Genomic DNA, 12,271 nt, shown 5'->3' with positions numbered 1-12,271 from the left:
CAATGAAAGCTGCAGAAGTTTAGCCAACAAGAATATATTTCCATTCTGACCTGTTTATAGACATCTTTCCAGCAGCAATTGATTTTAAATCTGCTAAACTCATTACCAATAGTTAGGTGGATGAAAACCGAGGTATCCAAAAATATAACTACTGCTTTCTTAGTGCCTGTTTACTGTGGAATCAGTGAGTCTGAGATGAACTCCTCCTCGGTATCACAGACAGTTTGGAGACAATCCCAGCGTATGTCCTATGGTATCTTCTTCAACAAAGAAGTCAAATTTGGAATTTGCTCTGAAAATGTGTCTGGGACTTGAATATTTTTAGAGCTACTTGGAAAATGAACTTGTGACATATCTAACTGCAGTATGAGAAACATAGCGTAACTCTCCAAATAGTAACATGAACAAGAGTTAGACATGTCTCCTTAACCATTAAGTGGACTTTCAAATATTTGATTCTTGCTATACAATATTACATTGTTTTTGTCATACCACTAGAACAAATCCCCTTTTCAAATCCATTCATTTTATTCCGGAATTCCTTTCTCTTCGTACCTTTTTGCCAGTTCACTGATTAAAGGTTTAAATAGTTTGGTTTAATTCTAAGCCATAATTTACTAGCAGTAGCCTCACTGTCCTCAATTTTAGCAATTTCCGTCACACACTGGTAAACCTAGAGGCATCCAAGAACATATTGACTCATAGTCTCGGTATTTGGTTAAAGATTTGCATCTTTCCTTTCACTTTTTCATTGCTTAGGTATGTGTAACCATTCTTCACATAGCTGTTATTGTGCAATAATACAATTATTCCTTATATATTTAATGTCAAGCTAATAAAATAATTAAAGGATTGGAAGAAAAAAGAAAAATCATATTTATATGAGAGTTTAATGCATAAGGATGCAGGATTAGGTCTAATGGGTTTGGTTTATTGTGTTAGTGGACAAATTGTTCCTGGCCCTTGAAAACAAGTAGTAAGTTTAAGTAACACTAGTGTCCTGTGCCTATTTAATGCCCATTCACAGAAAGGCAGGCTCTGCAATTCTTTCACATTAACTGCTTTTCTGTTCATAGAAGGCCTACTCTTTGTGTAAATTTGGTGCCAGAACTAAAACTCAGTTCTGCTTGAAGGAGAAGAGGGTTGTTACAAGGTAAAATAAATGTGCAATGTGTGTGGTAATTAAACAAAACAGTAACAGGAAACTTGGAAATGGCAGAGGTGCTTAATAACTTCTTTGTTTCGGCCGTCACCAGGAAGTCTGATGAAGGAATGCCTAACATAGTGAATACTAGTGGGAATGGGGTAGGGGTTTAGAAGATAAAATAAAAAAGAACAAGTTAAAAATCACTTAGAAAAGTTAGATGTCTGCAGGGCATCAGGGCCTGATGAAATGCATCTTAGAATACTCAAGGAGCTGATAGAGAAGATATCTGAGCCTTTAGCTATCATTTTTGAAAAATCATGGAAGACCAGAGAGATTCCAGAAAACTGGAAAAGGGCAAATGTAATGCCCATCTATAAAAAGGGAAATAAGAACAACCCAGGAAACTATAGACGAGTCAGTTGAATTGGTCTTGTTTAGTTTGGAAAGGAGAAGACCGAGAGGGGACATGATAGTGGCTTTCAGGTATCTAAAAGGTTGTTACAAGGAGGAGGGAGAAAAATTATTCTCTTTGAGGATAGGACAAGAAGCAATGCACTTAAACTGCAGCAAGAGAGGTTTAGGTTGGACTTTGGAAAAACTTCCTGTCAGGGTGGTTAAACACTGGAATAAGTTGCCTAGGAAGGTTGTGGAATCTCCATCTCTGGAGATATTTAAGAGCAGGTCTATCAGAGATGGTCTAGATGGTACTGAGTCCCGCTGTGAGGGCAGGGGACTGGACTCGATGACCTCTCGAAGTCCTTTCCAGTTCTAGTGTTCTATGATTCTTTTCTTTGTTATTGTAACAGTATAATATCGCCATTGTAAAACTAAATTACTAGATTTTTTCTATAAAACTTCCAGGTTTCCTGAGTAAAATAATAGCAGTAAAGATTCTAACTGTTTAACATAGCACCTTCCCCAGTGGCTAACTGAGCCTGATAACCACATTAAAACAGATATCTTAATGTGCGTGTAATTTAAGGAGATATTTATATTACTCTTAGCTGAACCAACGTGGAAGTTCTTATTAAACATGATTAGAAATGGCATTTTACCCCTACAAGACATAAGATGATTTTCTCCTAACTTTGCCCAACTGCATCCAGATAGAACCCTTCTTAGCTAAAAAGTCTAGTAAAAATGTGTGCCTTAGCCAAACCCACTGGGTCTATTGCTCATCTGCAGTAGTTAAAATCTGGCAGGCACTGCATTATGGGTGATCACAACTGCCATGGCAGTAGATTAGGAAAGAGAGACATTTATCCTCTCAACCTGTAAACATTTGAAATCAAAGTCAGTTTACCATAAAGGGGAAAAAAAGGAAATTTCATATAAATAAAACTAATATACTGAGATGCATCTTAATGGAATGATGGATTTGTCTAGAGTGGCTCATTTGTCACTATACTATATGCTGAGACCATTCTGGACTTCATAATCATAAATGGAGATAGAATTCTGCTCCACAAACACCCGAAGTGTAGACCCTTCCATTTAAGCTAATGGAGAATTGTATGAATTAATGCCTTATATTCACATGTAGAAATATTATATTTTTGTCAAACCGCACATTTTGCAAGGAAGCAAAAGCCATCACAGATGTCTCCATTGTACCGTAGGTCTCTTACAGAAGGTAATTTTCCTTAAGCAAGTCTTTAGGTATCATATGAGAAACCACAAGAGGGTATAGGGTTTTGATTTGACTATAACGGTAGTCAATGCAACTAGAACTTGAAATTCTATGGAAACATGACTTCATCTAATCTAAACTATATTGCCATACATAATATTCTGACATTGCATAGCCCAGAAAAGATTATACACTGGAGACCAACCCTAAATTGTGAGTAAGAATGGCAATTCTTTGAAGAAGCATTAGATTTTCTCCCCAAGTTTAACTCAGCTACCGTTCTGAAGCTTTTATACCAGACAGATAATTCAAAGTGAAAGTTTAATGGCACTTCCATTATCTCTAAAGACAGACTTCAGGCACATCTTGGGTGGCTTTTCCCAGGTGACCATTAAACTCCTGACAGCTGTGTTTTAAAGATGGTCTTGTGGAAGGATGCAATCTTCTGAAATGGTGTCAAGACATAATATGGTATCAAAATTAACACAATCACAACTCATTTTGATTATTACATCCTGATGCCCCCATTTAAAATCTTCCAAGTCAAAGATCACAAGAGTTTGTGATTATTCAGAATAAAATTGTCATAAGTGCTCTTGCCTCTCATCCTGACCATTTTAAAGCCTTTGTTAAATCAATTAAAAACACACACACACACAAAGATCATACTTTCTTATATGTAGCTTGGTAAGATATTTTCTCCTATAGTCGGAAGGCACAAAACTGGCTGTAAGAGTTCATTTGTCATCTAAAGTTAAATAGAAAAAAGATCCAAGAGCTGAAGAAGGTATTGGGTCCCACAATAATCAATATTCTCATGTCACATAAGAATGCCCAAGAAGTTTTCAGGAAAGAATTTAGTTGTCACCTCCAAGATCTGGCAGACTTTACAAATATTTCACTTTGAATTATCTGTCTGGTATAAAAGTTTCACAGCGGTAGCCGAGTTAGTCTATAACTGGAAAAACTTAAAAAACCACAAATAGTCTAGTAGCACTTTAAAAACTAACAAAACATGTAGATGATACCATGAGCATTTGTGGAGCAAAATCCACTTCTTCAGATGACTGGAGTATTAAAAGTCCAGATCCAAGAATAAATAAGGGAAGAGAGAGAGAGAAAAGGAGAAAAAAGACAGTGAATAGTTTGTTCAAGTTACAAGAGGCTAATTGTGCTAATTGTTCTTAGCAGCCTCTTGTAACTTGAACAAACTATTCACTGTCTTTTTTTCTCCTTTTCTCTCTCTTTGTTTCCCCTCCTTCACCCCGCCCTTATTTATTCTTGGATCTGGCCTTTTAATACTCCAGTCATCTGAAGAAGTGGGTTGTGCCCACAAAAACTCACGATACCATCTACATGTTTTGTTAGTCTTTAAGGTACTGCTACACTATTCATTGTTTTTTAAGTTTTTCCTGGCTGGTATTGTCGGCATTCTATTCTGTATCAAATGCTTAATCACTGTTCCATATTGATAAGCATGAGTATAATCTGTGTCCAATTCCAAGGCCCATTTCCTTTTTGAATCAGAGTAATGCTTATGGATTGACCCACATATTGTCTGCAAAGTGCAACAGAGGTGGAGATCACAGAAATGTATTCACCAAATTGTTTTGAGAATAGGGAAATTAACTATTTTTAAGGCAATTGTTTAGAATTATATATCTAGCATCTTACATATGGACATAGTGCCACTTAAAATACTATTTACCAATATTTCCCAATTGCAGATATATGAGTCTGTTATGAGTGAGTCTTTTAAGATCTCTGGTACTCTAGATATTTACCTCTTCATAATTATCTGCTTTTGTCAGGGCTCAGTAGACCTCTTCTGCCCAGCTCTCATTCAGTTGTGTGAACAGGGACATGGTGGCTACTGTGAAACCTGCTTTACTCCAAACCAAGCCCCACAGTTGCAATCATAGGGCCATAGCCCAAAATTCCAACTATTGAATTGAAGAGGCCACCTACTCAGTTCATACTGTCAGAGGTTTTGGTGTAGTAAAACTTGTAGTTTGCAGAAATTGGTGGGAACCACTCACCTAGAAAACCAGTGTTCAGTCAGTTCCCTAAGAATATTTCATTAAATCCAAAATTCCTCACTGAGCTCCACATGTCAGATTAAATCTCTGCTGTGCTCTTTCTACATGCACATAGCTTCCACTGATGTCCGTGTGAGATTTGTTCTTGTAGAAAGCACATTACAGAATAGAAATGTATCATATAGACCTGAAAGCAGAGGTTTGTCCTTGTTGTGATGCTGTTGAAATGGTCTCTGCTCATTTACACAAGCACTATTAAGTTGATTTCATTGATATATTTTACAAGTGGATTAGATCTATGGATGGTATTTCCAGCCTTGAAATCATAGTTTTAAACATTCTTTAGCAAAGCACTTATGTAGTAGTGTGAATTATAGGCCATGGCCCTATGACTGCAACATTGGGTCTCGGTTTGGAGTAGGACAGATTTCACTGTTCATTCCAGCCATTCTTTTCTCTGTTTGTACAACTGAATGGCATATGGGCAGCAGTGGTCAGTCCAACCATCTTAATACTCCACAGAGACAAGGTAGGTGAGGTATATTTTTATATTAAACCAACCTCTGTTGGTGAAAGTTATAAGCTTTCAACTCCACAGTTCTCTTCTTGAAGTTACAAGTCCACAGTCTGTTTGAATATTATTGCAAAGCAGATAAGAAGTCAAGAAGAACCTTTTAGAAATTAGATATTATTTGTTTTCAAATAGAAGCACTAATTGGAGAGGTGAAATACTTCTTTAGTAAGATTAATTATTTAACACTTGTAAAACACTTTGAATATTGAAATGTGCAAATAAATGCTAATTGTAATAATAGTGCTATCATTATATTTATTCAGCTGGCAAAGTAAATATAGAAAAGGTCACTGTTACTTACTGGAGAAAATATAGGATGGAAAATGATTCTGGATAATTTGTATATGCATAAGTGAAAGATAAAAGAAAATAATGAGAAGTTTGTAATTGATGTGGGATATGATTGGGATTTGAATCTATCAAAAGATGAATTTTACTGTAGAGTGAATGATTGTTAATACTAATCATAATATTGGATTTAATACGTACCATCTATATACAGGCAGTCCCCGGGTTACGTACAAGATAGGGACTGTAGGTTTGTTCTTAAGTTGAATTTATACGTAAGTCGGAACTGGCGTCCAGATTCAGCCACTGCTGAAACTGACCAGTGGCTGACTGCAGGAAGCCCGAGGCAGAGTTTCTCTGCCCCGGGCTTCCTAGAATCAGCCGCTGATCAGTTTCAGCAGTGGCTGACTTGGGGACGCCTGGGGCAGAGCAGCTGGGGCGCTGCCGGGTAGGTCCCCGCAGTGCCGCACCTTGTCGCTGCGGGGACCAACCCGGCAGCACCCCAGCTGCTCTATCCCAGGTGTCCCCAAGTCAGCTGTTGCTGAAACTGATCAGCGGCTGATTCCAGGAAGCCCGGGGCAGAGCAACTCTGCCTCGGGCTTCCTGTAGTCAGCCGCTGGTCAGTTTCAGCAGTGGCTGACTTGGGGACGCCTGGGGCAGAGCAGCTGGGGTGCTGCCGGGTTGGTCCAGTAGCGCCGCTCCTCGGCGCTACTGGACCAACCCAGCAGCACCCCAGCTGCTCTGCCCCAGGCGTCCTGATTCAGCTGCTGCTGAAACTGACCAGCAGCGGCTGAATCAGGACGCCTGGGGCAGAGCAGCTGGGGTGCTGCCGGGTTGGTCCAGTAGCGCCGAGGAATGGTGCTGCGGGACCAATCCGGCAGCGCCCCAGCTACTCTACCACAGGCGTCGGTGAGAAAAGCCTGGTCTGCTGGGGGGGGGGAGGGGCGCACACTAGCTGCGCCCCCCCCCCCCCAGCAGACCAGGGAGACGCGGGCGGCGGGACCGCCGAGACGTGCCGCGGTCCCGCCGCCCGCATGCTCTGCGGCTTTGCTCCGTGTCTCCCTGATCTGCTGGGGGGCTACCCCCAGCAGACCAGGGAGACGCGGAGCGGCTTTTCTCACTGTGGAGGACGCGGGCGGCGGGACCGCGGCGCGTCTGGGCGGTCCCACCGCCCGCGTCCTCTGCGGCTTTGCTCCACGTCTCCCTGGTCTGCTGGGGATCCCCCCCCCCAGCAGACCAGAGAGACGCGGAGCAGCTTTTCTCGCCCCGGAATACGTGGGCGTCGGGACCGCGGGCAGACCAGGGAGACGCGGAGCAAAGCCGCGGAGGACGCAGGTGGTGGGACTGCGGCATGTCTGGGCGGTCCCGCCGCCCGCGTCCTCCGCGGCTTTGCTCCGCATCTCCCTGGTCTGCTGGGGTCCCTCCCCCCAGCCGACCGGGGAGACGCGGAGCAGCTTTTCTCGCCCTGGCGTACGTGGGCGGCGGGACCATGGCGCGTCTGGGCTCTCCCGCCGCCCGCTTCCTCCCGGGCGAGAAAAGCCCCGTTCGTAAGTACGGATCCGACATAAGTCGGATCTGCGTAACCTGGGGACTGCCTGTATGTATACTCTTGCCCTAATATTCTCATGGAAGAAGAGGAAGTATAAAAAGCCAAAAGCTTATTTGGTTCCTGATGTTTGTGTGAGCTGCTCTTACATTAAAAACAAACAAAAAAAGGGTGCCAAGAAAAGAGTTTTCCCATGGGTCAGCTTTGCTGTTCCAGAAAGGAGTCATCAGGACTGTGCAGCCCATTCATTATAGTAATTGCCAAAAGTGTTTGTTGCAATGTATTTTGAAGTTGGGCTTAGCATATGCATAAATATGTGAAAGTTTTAAACAATCCTGTGTAGCAGAGGATGAAAAATATCAGGTATATTTAGGATATAGATATTAAATTAATTACTGTTTTTATTATTTATGCATTAAAGTTGTAATACGGGACCTACAGTCCTCAGGCCTGTAAGACAATAGTTTAGCTAAACTAATTGAGACCTAAAAACTAAGGTCTTGACATGAGCAGTTAACTGTAAGTGACCCTAGATCAGAAGCTGTCACAAGATAGCAATGACACTGTATTACAAGATGCTATAAGATAGATGCTATAAGCAGTGCTACAAGCAAGTGTTGCTAAACTGCTGACAGGTAAGCACAAGATATCTGTTTATTCAAACTTCAGATATCATAAGTTAGGCACATAAGTAGATGTTTAACCACAAGAATACCATGGTAACTAACACATATATATGCTAATCAACTTAAGGGAAAAGGTCCAGGAACCCATGAAAGAAGGTGTTGGAATTCCCTCTCCACTTCCCCAAAACTCAGGTCTTCTTCAGATTTTGTCACTCATACATCCAGGAAAGCTGTGCTGCACTGATAAGACTCAAGCATAGAGGGGTGTGTATGCCCAGAATGTACCCAATGTCCAGAGTTACTCAGAGAACCTCTTCCTTTATATACACTTATGCATTCACTATATACTGTATCTCACATTCTGGGACCCATCTCTATACAGCATGCTCTGTTCATGCACTGCCAATATACAAACTGACCTCTATTGATACCAGGAAGATCCTGCTGATTTTATTGAAGTCTAAGAGTTGCATGTAACTGCTTCACTGGGAGCAGAATCAGGCTTTTTTCTCATTTTTTTCTTTGAATCCTAGAGGAATTCTTTAAAATTACACTAAGATTAATTATAGGGCAGCATCAAAATATGATTAATATTCAGTGTGAAAATCAAAAAGAATGGGATTTGTAATCTCGCACATTCATAAGAAGTCATTTTAGACAAAGACATCATGTGGCCATTTTAAAGATGGGGCAAAACAATAATTGCTTTGTTTTAACTGAATGACAAAATGAGAACATACAGTTTCTGGAAATAAGTTGTTGAAAGTGCTTTGCTTTAATACCAATGATTCCTTTTCTGCTTACTGTGTTTCAAAGTTCTGCTTTATCCAGGTGAAATGAACCACTTCTCTACACTGTGAACTTGTGTTTGACTTCCCAAGGTGTCACATTTGTGTTCTAGAAACTAATCTTTCTGTTTTGTTAGAAAAATAATATTTTTCCAGCATCTTCAGATGTGAACACATCAATAACGTAGGCAAGTGTTCATATGCAATGTCTGATTAACAGTTTTACCACTGACTGCAAAGTCATACCAAGTATTTTTTTTGGCAATTTGATTCTCAGAATGGACAGGTGACAATCCAGGAGAGGATGAACTGGTAAAAATTTCTTTCAGCTGTATTTTCTATATTCTTAATGTCTCCATGAAACTGGTAACTCCACTTAAAAAAAATCTGAAATGGGTTATACAATAGTTTATAATCACTTGACCCAAGATAAAGCACAATTAAATCACCAGCAAACCACACTTCAAAATGCTCTATATGTGGGAAAAAATAATTATAATATATTGAAGCAGAGAACCACCTGGTCCTCATATTTCAGAAACTTACTCGAGAGCTGTCACTTTGAAAGCCACTAAATCTTGATTTCACTCAGTCAAGCCTTCAAGTTTAATGTCCACCTCATTGCGCATCATTGCAGAGCTCTTACTTTTTAATGAATGCCCTGTGTTATTATTTCTCAGAATTTCTTCTAGTACATACTGGTACAGTGTGCCACTTCACCATAAAAGTCTGATTCCATACCTGTTGAAATCAGCAGGTCCCTTTTCATGGACTTCAATGGGCATTGAAACAGGTCCTTAATTAATGTTAAGATTTGCCAACAGTGACTGTAAGCATCCCTTATTCATACCCTACACTTTACTGCAAAGATATTGGTACAAAATGTGTTTTGTGAGGTTTCATTTGAAAACTAATAACACTCTGGTTATTAATATCATTGTAACATGCATGTGCTAACATGTGAAATTATGAATTCTGTCTATATTATCTTACTAGAACACATATAAGACCAGGCAGTCTAGACTAAGTAAAGGTAATAAACAGGTCTATCCTAGACAAAGGAATGTGGATTTACTTCAGTTTACATATTAGCAGAAAACAAAGCCATTAAGTTAATCCAGAAAGGGTTTTTCCTGGTCTTGAACTCAAGAGACATCCCAGAGAGAATCATTAGATGGAATATCCAGGATATATTCTTATCTTGTAAGAAAAACAATCAGATTGGAATATAAGAAGCACAGAGAGTCTTTATAGATTCCACATTAGGAGACAAAGGAATCAAGCAAGTGCATCTCTGTGATGGATTCTGCACAGGCTGGCATGTGAAAGTTGGAAAGGAGACTGTGGATAAGAGAAACCACCTTGAAACCTGCTACTTGGTATCACTTAACCTAAGCTTCTGTTTTTAAAAAAAATCCTTGTTTTATTTTTACTGTAGAGAAACTGTGGCTACGTCTACACTACGATGTGAGATGAGATGGCACATTTTTTAGCAAAACCCCCCTTTAGAGCAAGATCCGTTCTTTCCTCATTTTTGGGGAAGAACGGTTCTTGGCAAAAGAAGATTTTTGTGCAAAAAGGCGACATCTACACAGCGCTTTTTTGCGCAAAAACCTCTTGCGCAAAAGAGAAAGGAAAAAGAAATGCAAATGAGAGTGTGACATATACAAATGAGTGCTCTATTTGCATTTGCTCTTCTGCAAGAGGCTCATAGTGTAGTCGTATCCTCAGTGTTTGAAGGGAAGGGTGTATTTATCCAAATACGGATAATAAGTTGTAATGATCTGACTCTTGAAAAAAGCAGCAACCATGATATCCTTCTGTGAATGAAAAGTGATAGGAATTGGGAGCTGGAGTTGTCATATTGTTACCTGTAAGGCAAGGGAGAACCTTGAGGATTTTGCAGGTGAAGCAAACATACTGGTGTGGCAGGAAGATGATACAGTTGCTAAAGCAGAGAAACTCACAACTCTAGGCATACCCAATAGCATGCTACACCATTGACACAACAGATTTATAGCATTTTCTTTCTCCTGTGTCGATGAAAATCTCATGTCTTTCTCTTTCTATCTGTAGTCCCCTTATTAAAGGGGACTCTGACTTTTACTGGGAGGATTCTTTGTGCTGCAATCTAGCCCTAGAGACTACAATTCCCATGAGCCCTTGGGAAAAAGGGAGAAGTGTGCCTTTTCCAAGCTATGCAGACACAGAGTTGGGCTCGGTTCCATTTTTGAAGAGAGGATACAACCTGCTGGTGTGGAGCCTTTTCTAGGCCAGGAGCTGTTGTGTTGCCGCTGGAGCCTGTTACTGAGGGTGCGTCTAGACTACAGGGTTTTTTCAGAAAAACTTCACCTATGTCCATAGTGCAATCACATTCTTTTGAAAGAAAATTGAAAGAATGTAGGGGTTTCTCCAACATTTGTAAACCTCAATTTATGAGGAATAATACCTTTTCCAGAAAAAGGCATATGTAGACACAGAAGAGGCAGTTCTTTCAAAAAAACAGGCCTCCAGGAAAAAGCACAGGTGCCCTGGTGGACACTCCATCCACACTAATCACAGCTCTATAGTTCCTGTCTCCAGCCACCTCTTAAAGTTGCAGGCACCTGGGGCAAGCCTTGTGTCAGGAAGCTGGCCTCAGAACAGCACCCTGACCACATGACTTTCCCTGCCACAGCAAGAACCAGCCATGGCACAGCCACAAGCCCTCCAAGACCCTCCTGACCCTTCCAGGGAGCTGCCCCAGGGGTCCCAGGACCCACCCAGGGGCACCAAACGCTGGGTGCCATCCTGGTCCGGGCCTGAGATCTGGGCCCTCCTGGAGCTCTGGGGTGAGGAGGAGTTCCTTCAGGAACTCCAGTCGTGCTGCAGAAATACAGACATATATGGCTGGATGGCCAAGGCTCTTGCCCAGAGAGGACACCACCCCCGCACTCTCGGCCAAGTGAGGAGCAAGGTCAAGGAGCTGTGGCAAGGCTACGCATGGGCCAGGGAGTGCAGCTCTCACTCCGGGGCAGGACCCCACTCCTGCCCCTATTACACAGAGCTCCACCAGATTCTGGGTGGTCGGCAAGCCCTGTCCCCACACCTATTGGTGGACTCAGGGCTGGAGACACCCGTGATCGTCCAGCCAGAGCTGGAGGAGGAGGAGGATGACCAACAGCAGCTGCAGGATGAGGACACTGGCAGTGTCATCACCCTCAGCATGGAGCAGGTACCCCAGGCCCTGGACGTTTCCCAGGCATCATCTGACACCAGGGAGGGAACATCAGGTGTGTGCTGTCAGGCTGGCACACACACAGAGCGGGGGAGGCAAGAGCCAGGGGATGGGGTGTGATCATCACTCAACATGCTCGTCCTGGACAGCATGCAGCAGCAGTGTGCAACACGTGGTCTCCAGAGCCAGTCCCGGATCACACATGGGCTGCTGCTCACAGCCTAGGGAGAGGCCCCACCCATGTCTGACCCCTGGGAGGGACGTCCTCCCCCCACCAAGCACTGCCAGAAGCAGACTGAGCACAAGGACACGCGCATGACCCCACGCAGACCAACGACTGTTGCACATAGCACACGGCCATGCGTGCACGTGCAAGGCACCACCCACTCCCGCAGACAGCGCTGCCAGGTGCAAGT

The 12,271-nt window shown here is 42.3% G+C and overlaps 1 long non-coding RNA gene across 1 annotated transcript in view; it reads left to right on the top strand.

Moving 5' to 3' along the window:
* Positions 1–12,271, top strand: part of LOC106732083 (uncharacterized) — a 469,210-nt gene that overhangs the window by 210,643 nt on the left and 246,296 nt on the right. The window lies entirely within an intron of this gene.

Source organism: Pelodiscus sinensis, chromosome 5 (assembly GCF_052426305.1).
Source record: "Pelodiscus sinensis isolate ZL-2025 chromosome 5, ASM5242630v1, whole genome shotgun sequence".
NCBI classification, from domain to species: domain Eukaryota; kingdom Metazoa; phylum Chordata; order Testudines; family Trionychidae; genus Pelodiscus; species Pelodiscus sinensis.
Note: the sequence above shows the minus strand (reverse complement) of the source record. Positions and strands in the feature narration are given on the sequence as shown.